The sequence below is a fragment of the Diceros bicornis genome, chromosome 1, assembly GCF_020826845.1.
Source record: "Diceros bicornis minor isolate mBicDic1 chromosome 1, mDicBic1.mat.cur, whole genome shotgun sequence".
In the NCBI taxonomy this organism is placed as follows: Eukaryota; Metazoa; Chordata; class Mammalia; order Perissodactyla; family Rhinocerotidae; genus Diceros; species Diceros bicornis.
The window spans coordinates 56418901-56437280 of record NC_080740.1 but is presented as its reverse complement, the minus strand read 5'-3'; positions in this window follow the sequence as shown (position 1 = coordinate 56437280).

Genomic DNA, 18380 nt, shown 5'->3' with positions numbered 1-18380 from the left:
AAGCCAACACAGATTGTCTGAATTGGCTTTAATTTTCTTTGAAGGTTAATGACTGACTTGTCATTATAGAGATGCTGAGGTTTTTAATTCTTTAAAATACAATATATTAAATGTATCAAGAAAGGAAAAATAAAATCTGCCAATGCAAATAAGTATACCGGATTTTTAAGTTTATTTGCAAAACAAAAAGTAACCCCATTGTGCCAATACTAGCTTTTGGTAATTTCTTTCAATAATTTTCCTACAATGGTACCTTCTAAAGCTGTGGGGTTGTTTTTCAGATCACACGAGCAAGAAGACATCTGGTACAATTCGGCTTGAAAGCACTACAGGCCTAATTCTTAATGATCTTCACGTATTTTAAAACTGGGTTATTTTAACATGAAATGTACATGTGAAAAACACATTTGCAAGATTTTTCTTTAGCATTTTAGAGATTTGTTTCCCAGTTTCTTACCTGTTGGAAATTTCTAGCTTTATTGCTGTTCTTTTCATCTTCTACATGTTTTCTTTCTTCATTTCCATGATTATTTTTCTAAGTTTATTTCTCCATCAAGAGATGACATGTTAGCCGCCTCTCCAAGTCACAACATCTCCCTCGCTGTTCTTGGCTTATCCACCAAACACTCTATATAGCTTCATTTCAGAAGCTGCTCCCTGGAGTTGAAATCATCGCGCAGAGGATCAAGCTCTGGAATCCAGAAGGATCTGAGGCCGCTGAAGAGCCGGCAGGGAGGAGTCAGAAATCTCAGCAGCAGTGATATTAGATGCGGCTGTTTAAAAGATGTGTTCCAAATGTCACTCTCAGTCGTCTTGTAGAGATGATAATAAGAGTGCATCTTGAAAATCTGTGGCATTTTCTAGTATACATACGTTTGTAGTTTTTAAAAAATTAGCTTTGCCAAAATCAGACATTCAATTTAAATATTCCTGGAAAATTATTAGTAAACATGAATGGTTGTTCTTAGAGAATTTACTACCATTTAAGAGATAGGTTTTGTTCCTGATTTTGCTACAATTTATGAGATTAATAAAAATTCTTCTAGAATTGAAATTAACTCCAAATTACCCGGGAAAGTATGGATTATTATATAAGAGTTTCATCAACTAGTTTGAAATTGACAACTGAGCTGCTTAAATAAAAGTGGGGACTGAAAAGCCCTCTTCTGTATTTGAAAAATTATTCCAAGAAGGGAGCTGTTCCTCAGTGTTACAAAAGACTGAAAAAGAGATTTAGATTAAATATAAGAAATATTTCCTTATAGTGAGAGTGTTTGAAGGCTTTGAGAAACAAGGTTGTGGAATATGAAGTGTGGTTGAAGATGTTTCTGGCATGGCCTAGTGGATAGACCAGCAACATTTTGAAATATTTCCTAACCCAAGGATTCAGTGGTGAAGCCCCAAATTTTAGAACTAAGCCGTGCAAATCAATTCTGTTTCCCCACCCAATACACCAAACTAACCAATAAAAGCTGCAAATTCCCAGGCAGTCAACAGCACTGAAATTGTGTATTTGTGTTTTGTAGAACGCTGCCGGGTCACTGGCTGGGTGGAGTAGTGGAAGAGTGGAATGGGGGTGTGTACTACAGGAGCGAGAGCCAATCTCCTCCTCTGTAGGAACCTGAAGAACAGATGCGGTCAAAGTAGCTTGATACATACCTCTTCTTTCCCCAGTCTCTTTTAGTGGTATCCCCATTACTTATTTACCTGTTTGTACTTGAAGATAGAGAGTAGCAAACTTTGGAAGACTGCAGGGCTTGTTGAAAAATGAATATCTTTTCTGTACGTAGAACACAGGCAGAAGCCAGCGGTGGCCACAGGGTTGGTTGATACTAAGAGATCATCTTCGTCCTCTGTGGTGTTGGTGAAGATTTAGAGAGGCAGCTTGAGTCAGACAGAGCTGGCTTTGAACCCAGATTCTCCCATATTGCCTAGCTGGGTCCCCTTGAGCTTCTCTCTGGGCTTTTGATTCCTTTTCTATGAGGTGAATATTGCCATCTGTCTGGCAGGATTATTTTGAAGGTTAATGATAGCACATAGTAGCTATTCATTAAGTGGTAGTTTTTATTGTTGTTTTTTAGAATTTCCCTTAGTAGAAATACATAATCCAGGTTAAGAACAGAATTAATTGTTTTGTTTGTTTGTTTTTCCTCGCCAAAGCCCCAGTGCATGGTTGTATATCCTAGACGTAAGTCCTTCTAGTTCTTCTATGTGAGCCGCTGCCACTGCATGCCAACTGACAGACAGGTGGTGTGGTTCTGCCACCAGGAAACCAACCCAGGCCACCGAAGTGGTGAGAGCGCTGAACTTTAACCGCTAGGCCATCAGGGCTGGCTCTAGAATTAATTGTTTTCTATTCCTGCGTCCCTTCCCAAAGGAAGTCTAAAATGAGTGTGAGAAATTGAGAAATGGTAAAATTAGTCTTTTAATTTTTGGTATAATCCTGTGCTGTCCTTATTGGTGATAAACTTCAGCGAGCATTAGGCTTGTATTTGCCTCAGCTAAAATTCGATATTTTAATTGCAAAAGTTAGTTTATAGGCTGATAGCCTTGGACAGTAGGCAATGTAACTGATAAAAGTATCCAAAGAAAGAACCAAGTCTCTGATTTCTCCCATCTCTCCGGAGCCCTTGCAGACTTGATATTATTTCTTTCGTTATATTATATGCTTTATTTTTAGTTATAAAACACATTTTATTGTCTTTAATCTGATGTACCTGATAAACATAAATTAGCACATTACGTGATTCTCTGAGCCCATACTTTTGCCGTATTAAGGAAAATCAAGATTGAGGAGCATCTTGAAAAATATAAGTAGTATCTAAACTTAAAGTCCTAGTCATCTGTGTTATAATTGACCGACGATACCAAAAGCTTGGTAAAGAAAGGCTTCCTGTGTTTTTTCACCCTGCTGCAGCTGTCTTTACCTCTGTCAAGGACTTGTGACTTTGTTAACAGCTCTCTCATTGTATGTATTTTCAAAAAGAAAAGCTGTTATGATTAACCCGCTTGAATTAATTGTTTTTTCCTTATATTTCAGTAGATCCTAGATGGTCTGTTTACTTACCAATGCTTAGAGTACCACCCTGAGATGTGGGCAAGAGGGACCCCTGCCCTGGATCTTGTACTCAGAGGACCCACGTTATCACAAACGCTAAAAAAAATGTGTCCTTTGGGATTCAGCACTCAGCACTGGCAGAGAACAATTGTAATCCAAACATTCACTCTACTGACTGACACCATTCAGGTCCCAGATACACTTCTCTCCATCACTTGCCCTGTGTCCTGTAAACAAAAGGTGATTATGTCTGAATGTCATGAAGGTTGTGGGCTCTTGATGTTGGTTATGGATACTGCTTTGGAGTATTGGGAGGATTTGAGTGGGGGAAGTTCTTAGGTGAGAGAAAAGGTGAATTAATTAACTTAGCATAAATGTAATAGATTCTTGCATAATGAATTATCGTTTTCCAGCACTGCTAACCATCCATTTTCTTGTTTCTCTTTGTATTCCAGCTTGTGGTTCTACTCACAAATTAGGGTGATGTTTGTAATAGTGGTCCATGGCAGCTGAGAAATATGTTGTAATATTAAACAATTTGTATCACTCTCATATATGAAGGTCCAGACATAACATATGTGATGCCAGTTGTTGATATTGCCAATGGATGAGCCTTGAACCCTAGAATTGTGAGTAGTTCTGTTTTTGTAAAAATATGTAATAGGATTTAATTAGTCTTTTAAACAATTTCATAAGAGTTTCAATTTTATTATAGTAATTTTACTTAAAGTTTGGTTTTTGTTCATTATAATTTGTATATTGCCTTTTAGTTTTATAGATAATTTTGGACAGTTTAGAAAAAAGATAACGTTGGAAAACAAATATGAAAATAATTTTAATTTTTGATTTTTCGCATTTAATATATATTTTTCCTGACAATATCCTTAAATTTTATACACTTTGAATAAATTACACTCTATTTTTAATCTTTTAGATCCTTACTGGCAATATGACACAAATTATGAGAAAAGCTTGTTTATAACAACATAAGTAGTGATTTCGGTGAAATTAAGATAAGAAAAATAAATTCTATGGAATATATTGTAGTCTATGAATTATGTATTTTTTATGTTATTATTCATCCATACATTGCCAGCTATCAACATTGTATCCAGATATGTGCAGTAATACTTAAATTCAATTGTCTTTGATATTTTATCAACTTTTAGTCATATAAAATTATAGCTTTACACATTTTTATTTATTTATTTATTTTTTATTGATGTTTTAATAGTTTATAACATTGTGAAATTTTGGGTTGTACATTTTTGTTTGTCCAACACCATACATATGTCTCTCTTCACCCCTTTACACACATTTTTTTATTTTGTCAAGTCATGTGGATTAAACATTTTATTTAATAGATTGTTTGTTTTATAACTTTCAAATTTTTAGAGATATGATATGGGCTTTCATTTATACTCTTCCCTGGACCCTGCAAATATTAGGCATGAATCTGCTTAGAAATATCTTATGTATTTCATTTGTTTATTTTAGGATTTAATTATTTTAAAGTAAATGTTTTTTATTTAAAATGTAAGGACATTATTTTTAGAAACTTGGGAAATAGCACAAGGAGGAAAGTAATCTTAATAGCACCACCGTAATGCAATCAATTTTAGCAGTTTAGAGGATTGCCTTCTCCAAAATGTGTCTTAAATCCATCCTTTTCTCTCCATTACTATTCTACTCACCCTAGTCCAAGCCATCATCATTTCTCACCAAGACTAAAGCAATAGTATAGTTACTTGTCTCCCTAGGTTTTCTTTTACCTCCTCCCAATCATTTCTCCACAGTGTATCAGAGTGAATTTTGAAAAAATTTTATAAATTAGGTCACATAACTTCTTTACCTAAAGCCTTTTGACAGTGTCTGATTGCAATGGTAATAAAATTCACGTACTTTACTATTGCTTACGAAGTCTTATATGATGTAGTTCCTGTCTACCTCTCCAATTTTATCTCATATCTCTCCCCTTCTCCACAATTCAAGTTCTTCTCAACTCCAGTTTTAGGGAGAAGTTTTAATAGAGGACAAGGGTATCTTCTTCACTCTACAGGAGGAACTCTGTGAGCTGGTGGCTAGCTTGATTGTTAAAGGGCAGCTAAAGTAATCCTTTATTTTTTGACATTGCCTACTTTTTTACCTATCTTATAGGATCCCACCTTCTCTTACCTCTCTTTGATGATGACTGATCAGGTTTGGAGGGGGAGAGTAGAGGTAGGAGTGGGAATTGATAACATAAATCAGGAGATATTTCAAAGATACTACTCCTTTAACAATAATAATCCATTTTATGGATAGAGCATAATTTAGCAAGTTTCCTGTTGATAGTCTCCCCCTAGCCCATTACAAACAACACCACTTTATAAACAACAACCTTATTTGTCGCTAAATATTAGCTCACATTTATTCCTAGGAATTATCCTAAGGAAGTAACAGTCTGGGACACAATGATGTTCGAATATGTAGGATATACCCTCTTATCCAGACCTAATCAGTGTCTTGTGATGCAATTGTAGACAAGTATGTCAAAGCATAAAAACCTCGGAAAGAACTTTTTACTAGAGTTTCATTTAGAATGTTGGGGTCAGTTAATTCCAAATAATCCTTTCATCACTGTCATCCTTGTCTATTCCTCAAAATGCAGGCCCCTCCAGGCAATGTACCCCTCCTGCACCCTCTTGACCATTTCATTCAGAGCTTTACATGGTGCTTCTCAGACAATATATGTATTCAGTTGATCCTCAGTCTAGAATTTCATATTTATGAATTCACCTACTCACTAAAATTTATTTGTGATGCCCAAATCACAGTGTTTTCGTGGTCATTCACAGATATGTACAGAGTGGTGAAAAATTTGAATCACTCCTTGAGCATGTTCCCAGTTGGGGTTGATTAAGGCAACTGTTCTGCCTTCTTGTTTCAGCTCTCACACTATGAACAAGTGTTCTTTTTGCAGTCTATTTAGTGCCATATTTTCCACATTTTTGTGCTTTTTTTTGTTGGTGATTTCACTTTTAAATTAGTCCCCCAAGTGTAGTGCTCAAATGCTGTCTAGTGTTCTTAAGTGCAAGAAGGCTGTGATGTGCCTTATAGAGAAAATGTATGTTAGATAAGCTTCATTCCAGCATGAATATGCTGCTGTTGCCATGAGTATATTAAATAAGGTATCTTTAGACAGAAACACTCAAAAAAGGTTATATAATTGGCTCACAGGAACCTGACCTTTTATTTCCTCTAGGAGCAATGTTTCAGTATTCTCTAATTCAGTGTTCACAGCAACTTTATAAAACATAACTACTGCACATTACTGCACATAACTGCTGTGAGAATCGGCTTTATTGATCTATCTGTCTATCTATCTATCTATCTATCTATCTATCTATCTATCTATCTATCTACCTACCTACCTATCTATCTATCATCTATCTCTCTATCATCTCCCAATTGCCATTTAAAACCACTTATTTTCCACCTTTGTGGCATTTCTGTCCATTTGAATGTACCCCTCTAACATTTTACTTTGCTGTCATTTTCTGATCCAGGTCATTGTCTTCTCTTTCACTCCTAAGTTCAACAAAGATTAATGTAGTTGAATTTATCAATCTTTAGCGCTTTTTGCATCTTATTTAAGAAATTCTTCCCTATCCTGAGGTCGTGAAGATATTCTCCTATATAATCTTTTAAAAGATTTTCAATTTTTTAAAATTTAATTTTATTGAGGTATAATTGACATATTATTTTGGTTTCAGGTGTACAACATAATGATTTGATACTTGTATATATTACAAAATGATCACCACAATAAGTCTAGTTAATATCTGTTCTCATACATAGTTACAAAATGTTTTTTTCTTGTGATGTGGACTTTTAAGATTTACTCTCTTAGCAACTTTCAAATATGCAACACGGTATTATTAACTATAGTTGACATGTTGTACATTACATCCCCATGACTTATTTATTTTATAACTGGAAATTTGTACCTTTGGAACCCCTTCACCCACTTCGCTCACCTCCCTAACCCCCACCTCTGGCAACCACCAGTCTGTTCTCTGTATCTATGAGCTTGTTTTTATTGTTGTTGTTTTAAAATTAGATGTATAAGTGAGATCATACAGTGTTTGCCTTTCTCTGTCTGACTTACTCCACCTAGCATTATGCCTTCATATGTTGTCACAAATGGCAAGATTTCATTATTTTTTATGGCTGAATAGTATTCCATTATATGCATATGTACACATACACACACACACACACACACACACGCATGGTATGTATAATGGTACATCTTCTTTATCCAGCTTTTCACTTTCAATTTTCACATTTAGTTTTTTTTTGTGTGTGTGTGTGAGGAAGATCGGCCCTGAGCTAACATCTTCCAATCCTCCTCTTTTTTTTTTTTTTTTTTTGGTGAGGAAGACTGGCCCTGGGCTAACATCCATGCTCGTCTTCCTCTACTTTATATGGGACGCCGCCACAGCATGGCTTGACAAGCGGTGTGTCAGCGTGCGCCCGGGATCCGAACTGGCAAACCCTGGGCCACCGCAACGGAGAGCGCTCACTTAACCGCTTGCGCCACCAGGCCGGCCCCACACATTTGGGTTTATAATCTACTTGGAATTGATGTTCTTATGGTATAAGGTATAAGTACAATTGTGTTTTGTTCTCATAGATATTTAGTTGTCCCAGAACCATTTATTGAAAAGAAAGTCTTTCCCCCTAGTACTTCACAGTGCTGTCTCTGTCATTTATCAAGGGTCTATATATGTATAGGTCTATTTCTGGCTGTCTATTTAGTTTTATTTGTCTTTTTGACCACTCTTGTGTCAACATCACACTATATTAATTACTATATTTTATTAGTCTTGATATCATACAATAAGTCCTCCTAGCTTGTTTTGCTTCTTCAAGAGTATCGTGGCTATTTTTGATCTTTTGTGTTTCCTGATAAATTTTAGTGTCAGCTTATCAAGTCCTAAAAATAAACTGCTAGTGATTTTTATTGGGATTGCGTTGAATCTGTAATTCATTTTAGAAGAGTTGAAATGTTTCCAATGTTGAATCTTCCAAATTCCATAGATATGGTGTATCTCTCTATGTATTCAGGTCTGTAAATTTTCTCAATAAAGTTTGTAATTTCCATATAGAGGTTGGCATATTTTTAAAAATTTGTTCTTAGATACTTCATGTATGTTATGCTAACATAGTTGGAATTTTAAAAATTTTTCATTTTTAATTGTTGCTGATATATAGGAATACAATTGATTTTGCAAATTCATTTTGTATTCAGTCATCTTGCTAAAATCTTATTAATTTAATAATTTATCTTGAAATATTCTTACATTTTCTACATTTGTGTTCTTATTGTCTGCAAATAATGATAGTTTTTGTTCTCTCTTTCCAATCCCTATTCTTCTATTTCATATTCTTGCCTTACTGGGATGGCTAGGTCCTCCAGTACAATTTTGAATAAATTATGGTTTCAGCATGGGGCTGGCCCAGTGGTGTAGTGGTTAAGTTTGCATGCTCTGCTCTGGTGGCCTGGGATATGCGGGTTTGGGTCCCAGGCACAGACCTACACACACTCATCAAGGCATGCTGTGGCGGTGTCCCACATACAAAATAGAGGAAGATTGGCACAGATGTTAGCTCAGGGCCAATCTTCCTCACCAAAAAAAAAAAAATATATATATATATATATATATATATATTCAACAGACATCCTTTAAAGGCAAAGCTTTAAACATTTCACCATTAAGTCTGTTGTTTACTGTACTTTTTTTGTAAATACGTCTTTCAGGATAAGAAAATTCTCTTCTTTTCTCAGTTCGCTAAGATTTATTTTTTTTTAAATCTGGAATAGGTATTAACTTGTATCAAATACATTTTCTGTCATTATTAGGATGATCATATTTTTTCTTGTCTCTTCTGTTATTGTGGCTAGTAATATTAATTGATATTCCATTGCTAAATTTACTTTGTGTTATTTAGATAAACACAAATTAATCCTGATGCATTATCCTCTTTATATATTGCAGTTTTCTGTGTGTTAATATTTTGTTTAGGAAATTTGCATTTATTTTCTTCAGTGAGCTTACCTGTAAGTTCTTTTTCTTACTGTCCTTAATGGATTTTGGTATCAGAAACCTAACCTCATAAAATGAGTTGGAGAAAATACTCTCTTTTTTTAATTCTCTGAAAGAATTTGGGTAGTATTGGACTCATTACTCCCTTGAATGTTTGTAGAACCTGATGGTGAGGTCATCTAGGCCTATAATTTTCTTTGAGGGAAGATTTTTGGGAAAAATAGAATGTTTGTAGTGTGAGTTAGTTACTTTGGCTGCATTTGATAGATTAGATATGACAAGAAAGAGATGGGCTCAACAAAGAATTGGCTGATTTGCAAGCAGAAAAAGAATTTAATTCCTTAATTTGAAAGGAAATTAAGAGAACACAGAAATTCAGAATTTACAGATCTGGAAGATACAAATGATTCTCATCTCCATCTGCTAAAAGATAAAACTAAGGTCATTGAATGATCAAGTCTGATTAAAAATACTTAGCCTGTAAATCAAGGATCACATCAAGAATGTGAACATACACTCATTGTTAAAAACCTGTGAATAGATTAAAATGATGTTTACTAAGTCCTTTTTAGTTTGACAAAATGATCAAGGAAAAGCGACTAAGGGTATGTCTATCCCAACAGAAGCTTGACAAGCTCAAGTATCTGAATGAACTCTAATGAGGGAGGAGTGTCTTCAAAAGAATTGTGGATATGGCTATTAGTATAGGGAGCTGATTAAAATAAAATAGATTAAAAAGTCAAGTATGTTTTTGAGAAAAAATTGTACATCAAAAGTAAAGTAAAACCAGCCTGGATTAAAAGAGTCTGCAACTGTCCGCCCCAGTATTCTATGGGAAGGAAACATGCAGGGAAAGCTGCTAAGTCCCCAGGAGGGGGTATTTTCCAATGCCCTCTTCACAGTGACTAGTAATAATTGAAAAGGAACATCCTGCCAGAGGGCAGAACCGAGAACCAGTGGATTAGGGAGTCATTCCTGGGGAGTGAAATCAAGACCTATTCAAGAAATATTCCACCTCCCCAGAGCGAGAACCCCCTATAATTGTCTGCCTGGTGGGGTTTTAGAATTGTGTCTTCCATTTTTCTCTTTTCCAAATGTGTGTATTTGAAATCGGGTACCTGAGGGTTACTGTAAATATTCAATAAGACCTTTCGACCTTGTTCCCAACACAGACATAGATAAAAAGAAGTTAATCTTGTCAATTTGCTATTTTCTTGTTTAACCTGAGGGATGACTCAAGGGTCACAAGGATTTATGAGCTTGTTTTACAGAAGAAAAAGAATACCTTCAGGGAAGTTGCAATCACCAGATAACCAGCCCCCAGCTGCAGTTGAGGCCCAGAAATCAGATTTCCCAAGGGCTTATCTAGAGTGAAAGAAACTTGGATTACCCCTTTGTTTCTCCGAAACTCCTCCTGCCAAGCCCCTTAGCTCTATTAAACCCCTGCTTTTTTCTCTTATTAAGGTGATTTGAGAGTACCTATCCTCCTGCCTTCTCAGTTTTGGCCAATTCCAGTAAAGCTTTCTCCATCTCCAAGCACTGATTTCTCAGTGATTGGCTTACTGTACATTGGGCACAAGAACTTCAGATTAAGAATTTTAGCATCATATTTATTGTAATTATCGTGACCCTATTCCACTATTGTATATATATAGCAGTGGGGTGAAACAGATAACTTGTATTACTAGTACATGGATATCAGGTGAAAATGAACCTCATCTAGACCTGATGTAGAGATGAACACATATCACTCAGGGATCCTGGACTTTGAGCTCAAAGCAGTGACTGTGTGGACTTTAGGGTTTTCTCCCTCGAGGAGGAGGTAAATATATTTGTATGTCACAGTGGGTGGTAAGTATATATTTAATAATAAGAAGGGTGGGCTGTGATAGACTTTTTATTACTCATGAAATTTAATGCCCCTCCTTACAAGAGGATTATACTTCAAATGTGGGCAGAAGTGATATGTATCACTTCCTGGCAGAAGATTTAAGAGTCAGCGTGTGCTTGCCCATACTGTCTTTCCCTTTTCCCATGATAAGTATTAATGTTTCAGATAATGGCTTACCTGTCAGTCTTGGTCCCACAGCAAAGAAGATGTGGGTCAGTACCGCAGCTGACCCACAGTGAGCATAGAGAGAAAGCAAAATTAAATGTGTGTGGTTGTAAGCCACTGGGATTTTGGAGGCACTTATTACTGCTACATAACCTAGCCTTCCATGACTAACACAACTCTGCTTACAATGTTTAAAGAGATAAAATACAGGCCTAAAAATATATACAGGGAATAGGAAATTATAAAAAAGAGCATAAAATATTTGAAAAAGAACCAAATAGAACTTCTAGAAATGATGGATAAATAACCTAGTAAAAACTCAGAAGACTGAGCAAAGCTAAAGAGAAAATTAGTGAACTAGAGGATAGATCAGAAGATATTATCCAGAATTCTTTGGAGATAAAAAAATGGAAAATATAGAAGAGAAATTAAGATGTGTGGTGGATAGAATAAGAGGACTTATCATTTGTTTAGATGGGATTACCTAAGGAAAGGAGGAAAAGAATGGGGCAGAGGGAATATTTGAAGGTATAATGACTGAAAATATTTTAGAATGAATTAAAGAAGCTCAAAAATCTCAAATAGGATAAATAAAAAGAAATCCACCCAAGATACATCATAGAAACTATAGCAAATAATAGGCAAAGAAAAAATCTCAGAAGCACCAGAAGAAAAGAGTGGATTACTTTTAAAGGAGCAACAGTTGGATTAATAGTTGACTTCCTAACAGCAACAATGGAAATCAGAGGACAGTAGAATGGTATCTTTAAAGGGCTGACGTAAAATATCTGCCAATCTAGAACTTATACTAAACAAAAATATTTTTCAAGAATTAGGGCAAAAGAGGGCCGGCCCCGTGGCTTAGCAGTTAAGTGTGCGCACTCTGCTGCTGGCAGCCCGGGTTCGGATCCCGGGTGCGCACTGACGCACCGCTTCTCCGGCCATGCCGAGGCCGCGTCCCACATACAGCAGCTAGAAGGATGTGCAACTATGACATACAACTATCTACTGGGGCTTTGGGGGAAAAATAAATAAATAAATAAAATTATTTAAAAAAAAAACAAAAACAAGAATTAGGGCAAAAGAGACATTTTTTCAGAAAAACAAAAGCTAATAGAGTTCATCTCCAGCAGATGTTCACTATAGGAAATTCTAAAGGATGTACTTCAGACAAAAGGAAAGTGATCCCAGAGGGAAGATCTGAGATGCAAAAACAAAAGAAGAGCAAAGAAGGTGGGAAACATATGGGTAAATCTAAACAAACAGTGATTGTATAAAACAGTAATAATCATGTCCCAGTAGGGTTAAACAATTAAAATAAGCAACAATAACAACCACCATCATATAATCCAGGAGGGGGTTAATGCTTTTTTTTTTTTAAATTTTTTGTTTATTGCTGCAACATTTGTTTGTAACCTTGTATAAATTTCAAGTATTCATCATTATACTTCTATTTCTGCATAGATTACATCATGCTCACCACCCAAATACTAACTACAACCCATCACCACACACTTGTGCTGAAGGATAATGCATTTTAAATGATTCTCGTATCACCTAAGGATAGGATAAAGATATTCATTAACTTTAGTTTTGATAAATTGAATATGCTTGTGGTAATTTCTGGGCTAACAACTAAAAAAGAATAAAAACTGTGCATTATTTCCAAACCAGTAGATGAAGAAAAAGAATGATAAAATACTCATTCTTTACAAGTTGAGGGTTATCGAAACAACAAAAATGACTTGAGGGTTTCTGGATTTGGCAACCAGGTGGATGATAGTATTCTTAATGGAAACTGGGAACGGGAGGAGGAGAAAGTGTGGAAGGAAGATGGTGAGTTCAGTGTGGGACAAGCTGAATTTGAGGTGCTTGAGGGATAGCCAAGTGAGGATGACCAGGAGGCAGCCATTAAGTTTCCTCAAGGAAGTCAGTGCCCAGGCAGTAGGTTTTGTTGTTTTTGACTTTGTTTTGTTTTGTTTTTGGTAGCTTCTTTTTAAGCTAACGTGATTCTTAGTTCTTTCTGAACTTATGAATTTGCCTAACTATTCTGAGCTCATCTTGGCTGTATAGTCTTGATATACATTTTTAACAGGTTTCCCAAATATCAGTTGGAGGAAAATTGTGAAATTGATGTCTCTAGAAGCCTTTTAAAATATGGTGCTTTTCTACTCTAAGATGTTTAGGTTTGCCCCCTATCCAGAGAGCTGGACTTCTCCAAGTGTAAGAAAAGGAGTTTTTTTTTTTTAATGTTTAGAAATTTATTCTCTGCTCTTCTCTGCCATCTGGTGGCATGTAAATGGAACATGGCATTCGGAAGAAAAGTAAGGAATTTGAGCTATTTCGAAATATGTAACTTACTGAAGAGAAGCAATATATGGTTGTGTGTGTTTGTGATTTTAAACTTTGAAACCACCAAATCACAGCAATAGTTTTATGGCACAGAAACTTGTTTGTCTGTAGTATTTTCTGGATTCCCTACTCACTCTTCTCTTACCTCCCTTGCCCTGCTTTACCATCTGGAATTTTCAACCTCATACATACTGCTAAGTAAATTGCGTAGTCAAAGTTAAAAATTTACTTCAGCACTTATCTTAATTAAATCAATGTTGGGTTTATGATCTGTACAAACATGTGATTTCCTTTATCTCCCATGTGTATCTCCTCTTCTATCTCTGTAGCCTTGTGGTAGGCAGAATAACAGCCCCCAAAGATGTCCACATCCTAATTCCCAGACCTGTGAATGTATTACCTTACCTGACAAAAAGTACTTTATAGATGTGATTAAGGTTAAGGACCTTGTGATAGGGAGACTATTTTGAATTATCTGGATGGGTACAATCTAATCATATGAGCCCCTGTCCTGGTTGCAGTCAGAGGGAGAGAGAGAGACTGAGAGAGAGAGATAGAGGGAAAGGTAGGACAATGAAAGAAGGAGCAGGAGAAATTTGAAGCGTGAAAGGAACTAGACTCACCATTGCTGGCTTCGAAGATGGAGGAAGGGGGCCATGAGCCAAAGAATGTGAGCGGCCTGTATAAGGAGACAGTTTCTCCTCTAGCGCCTCTAGAAGGGAATGCAGCCTTGCTAACACCTTAATTTTAGTCCAAGGAAACCTGTGTCAGACTTCTTACCTACAGAAATATAAGATAATAAAATTGTGTTGTTTTAAGCCATGAAGTTTGAGGTAATTTGTTATGGCAATGATAAAAGCTAATACAAGCCTCCACCCTGTGTTTTCATTAGAGTTGGTTCTAGAAGGCCAGATTGAGAGGAGTGCAGAGCTAGCTTGAATTTGGGCTAGTGGCAAACCTAGAGAACTGGAGGTAGGGTGGTAATCTAGTTTCTTTGGCAAATTTAATGTTGCTCCTCTCTTTCCAGGTTGTGTTGGGACCCTTCAAGTACCCATCTACGCTATTATTTTCACCTTCCTCTTTCTTCCAGGTCGTTGTGGCTTCCTTTTTCATCTTCACCTCCTTTTTTTTTTTTTTTTTTTTTTGTGAAAAGGTAGGAGTTTGAAACAGATTTAATTATTTCACAAATATACATTGAATATTTGACACCTGCCGTATGAGGGATAGTTTGCTGTCCCTGACACTGAAAGGATCATAATTCAGTGGAGGAAACAGACAAGTAAAAGAATACTGGAAGTCTGCCTGATAAAAGCAATAATAGGAGTAAGCATAGGATACTGTAGGAGCGTGTGATAGGGGCATCTAACCTAGCCAACGAATTCAGGGGGCTGACTGATCATTTAAATTCATTATCACAAATCTTTTTTTTTTTTTTTTTTTTGTGAGGAGATCAGCCCTGTGCTAACATCTGCCAATCTCCTCTTATTTTTTTTTTTGCTGAGGAAGACTGGCCCTGGGCTAACATCCGTGCCCATCTTCCTCCACTTTATATGGGACACCGCCACAGCATGGCTTGCCAAGCAGTGCATCGGTGCACGCCCAGGATCCGAACCGGCGAACCCTGGGCTGCCGCAGCAGAGTGCGCGCACATAACTGCCTGCGCCACCGGACCGGCCCCTCATTATCACAAATCTTAAATGAGAACTCCAGATTTCCTGGAAATCCTTCTAAATTTTCCAACAATCTTTTATTCATTCTCTCACTCTCAGAAGTGGGCTATTTCTCATCTCCTCTCTCCACAAGTTTTCTCCATTCCTCCTTATGATGGTTTAAAGTGTGTCCACAAATTCTTTGATAATCTTCCTTTCAAGAGGTGAAGCTTAATTTCTCCTTGAGTATGGGCTAGACCTAATGACTCATTTCAGACAAACTAATGTGGCAGAAGTGACTCTGTATATGTACACATATATCAACTCATCACGCTGTAAACTTTAACTATATTACAATATTATCAGTCAATTCTACCTCAACAAAGCTGGAAAAAAAGAAGTGACTCTGTATAATTTCTGAGACTATGTCCTAAAAAGCATTGTGGCTTCTCTTGCTCTCCCTCTCTCTTGGATCACTCATTCTGGGGGAAGCCAGCTGCCATGTCAAAACATTACTATGGAGAGGGCCACATGGCAAGGAAATGAGGCCAACTGCCAGAAGCCATGTGGTGAGCTATCTCAGAAGGAGATCCTCCAGCCCTGGCTGACATCTTGATGATAACCTCTAGTGAGACCCTGAACCAAAACCACCCAGTTAAGCCACTTGCAAATTCCTGATTCACAGAAACTATTAGATAATAAATATTTGTTGTTTTAAGCTGCTAAGTTTGGGGGTAATTTGTCATAGGTAACTAGTACAAATCTCGGCACTTGGAAGTGGAATTCCTCTGTAACAAAGACCTAAAAATGTGGGAGTGGTTTTGGAATCAAGCAGTAGGCAGAAGCTAGAAGGACTTTGAGGAGAATGTTAGAGAAAAATTGAAGAGTCTGTTAGTGAAGCCTCATGGCCCTTCAGGAGACTGTGGGTGAAGGCTTAAAGGGAAGTGAGGAAAATATTAGTGGAAACTGAAGGAAAGGGGATCCACTTTATGTAGAGGTAGAAATTTTAGCAACACTATTAGCTGTTTTAATGTGGAAAGTAGCAAATGTACATAAAGAGCTGGGTGATTTAGGTAAGGGAATTTCCAGGCAGAATGGTGAAGGTGCTGCCTGGTTTCTTCTTACAGTTTCTGCTTATAGCAAAATGTTGAGAGGAAAGAGATATGTTAAAGAAAAGGAGCCTTTAACTCCTTTAAAAGGAGTTAGGATCCAGGACTTATAGGTCTGAAAAATTTCCAACATCCCCAAAAAGCAAATGATGCTAAATTTAAGAACTGGCTTCTGGGCAAAGATCAAATCCAGGAAACTGTGAGGACAACATGATCCAAAGAGCTGCTAAGTTTTGGGGGGTAATTTTGTTATACAGCAGTGTAATTAATATACTGCTTCATCCTGACCCTAAGTTGATCACCCTGCTTCAGGCCTCTTCCTAACACTATCTGCAGTCTGCTGACATCTGTGCCTCGGCTCTCTGCTTTTTCTCCTGTTGAACTGAATGCATGCCAGGCTCTCTGTTTGTGTTTTTTTTTTTTTTTTTTTGTAAGGAGATCAGCCCTGTGCTAACATCCGCCAATCCTCCTCTTTTTTTGCTGAGGAAGACGGCCCTGGGCTAACATCTGTGCCCATCTTCCTCCACTTTATATGGGACGCCGCCACAGCATGGCTTGCCAAGCAGTGCGTCGGTGCGCGCCCGGGATCCGAACCAGTGAACCCCAGGCCGCCGCAGCGGAGCGCGCGCACTTAACCGCTTGCGCCACCGGGCCGGCCCCTCTGTTTGTGCTTTTTAATCCATCCCTTTTTCAAGGACTTGGATACAACAACAAACATGTTCTCTCCTTCATTATCAATTTCTCCCTCTGTATTGATTTATTCTCATTAACAAACATGCTCTATTATCTCTCATCTAATGAAAACAAACCCTCTCTTTATTCCATATCCCTCTGTAGCCATTACTCTGTTTTTCTACAACCCTTTACAATAAAACTTCTTCGATACTACTTCCTCGCTTCTCATTTCCTCTCAGGCCACCCTGTTTGCCTTCTGTCTCCATCACTCCACTAAACATTTGTTTGTCAAGGTCACAAATGACCTTCATGCTGCTCAATCCAGTGGTCCCTACTCTATTCTAATAGCTGATCTAATCTCAGCAGTATTTGCTTCGGGTGACCTGTCCCTTATTTTTTTTTTTTTAAACAGCTTTATTGAGATATAATTTACATGCCATACAATTCACCCATTTAAATTGTACAATTCAATGTTTTTAGTGTATTGACAGGATTGTGGAACCATCACCACAATCTAATGTCAGTACATTTTTGTCCCCCTGTAAAAGAACCCTGAACCTGTTAGCAGTCACTCATCATTTCCCCCTCCTTCCCTGTCCCAGCCATAGGCAACCACTAATCTACTTTCTGTTTCTATAGATTTGCCTGTTCTGGACATTTCACATAAATGGAATCATATAATATGTGGTCTTTTGTGTCTGCCTTTTTTCACTAAGCAAAATGTTTTCAAAGTTCGTCCATGCTGTACCATGTATCAGTACTTCATTCCTTTTTGTAAATTTTATTTTATTGAGGTTATAGTGGTTTATAACATTGTGAAATTTTAGGTGTACGTTATTATTTATCAGTTTCTGTATAGACTACATTGTGCTCATCACCAATAGTCTAATTTTTATCCATCACCGTATATATGTGCCCCTTTACCCCTTTTGCCCACCTCCCAACTCCCTTCCCCTCTGGTAACCACTAATCTATTGTTTTTGTCCATATGTTTATCTTCCACATATGAGTGAAATCATGTGGTGTTTGTCTTTCTCTGTCTGGCTTATTTTGCTTAACGTAATACCCTCAAGGTCCACCCATGCTATTGCAAATGGGACGATTTTGTCTGTTTTGTGGCTGAGTAGTATTCCATTGTATATATATACCACGTTGTCTTTATCCATTCATCAGTTCATGGGCGCTTGGGTTACTTCCATTGTCTTGGTTATAGTGAGTAATGCTGCAGTGAACATAGGGGTGCATAAATCTCTTTGGGTTGTTGATTTCAAGTTCTTTGGATAAATACCCAGTAGTGGGACAGCTGGATTGTATGGTATTTCTATTTTTAATTTTTTGAGAAATCTCCATACTGTTTTCCATAGTGGCTGCACCAGTTTTCATTCCCAC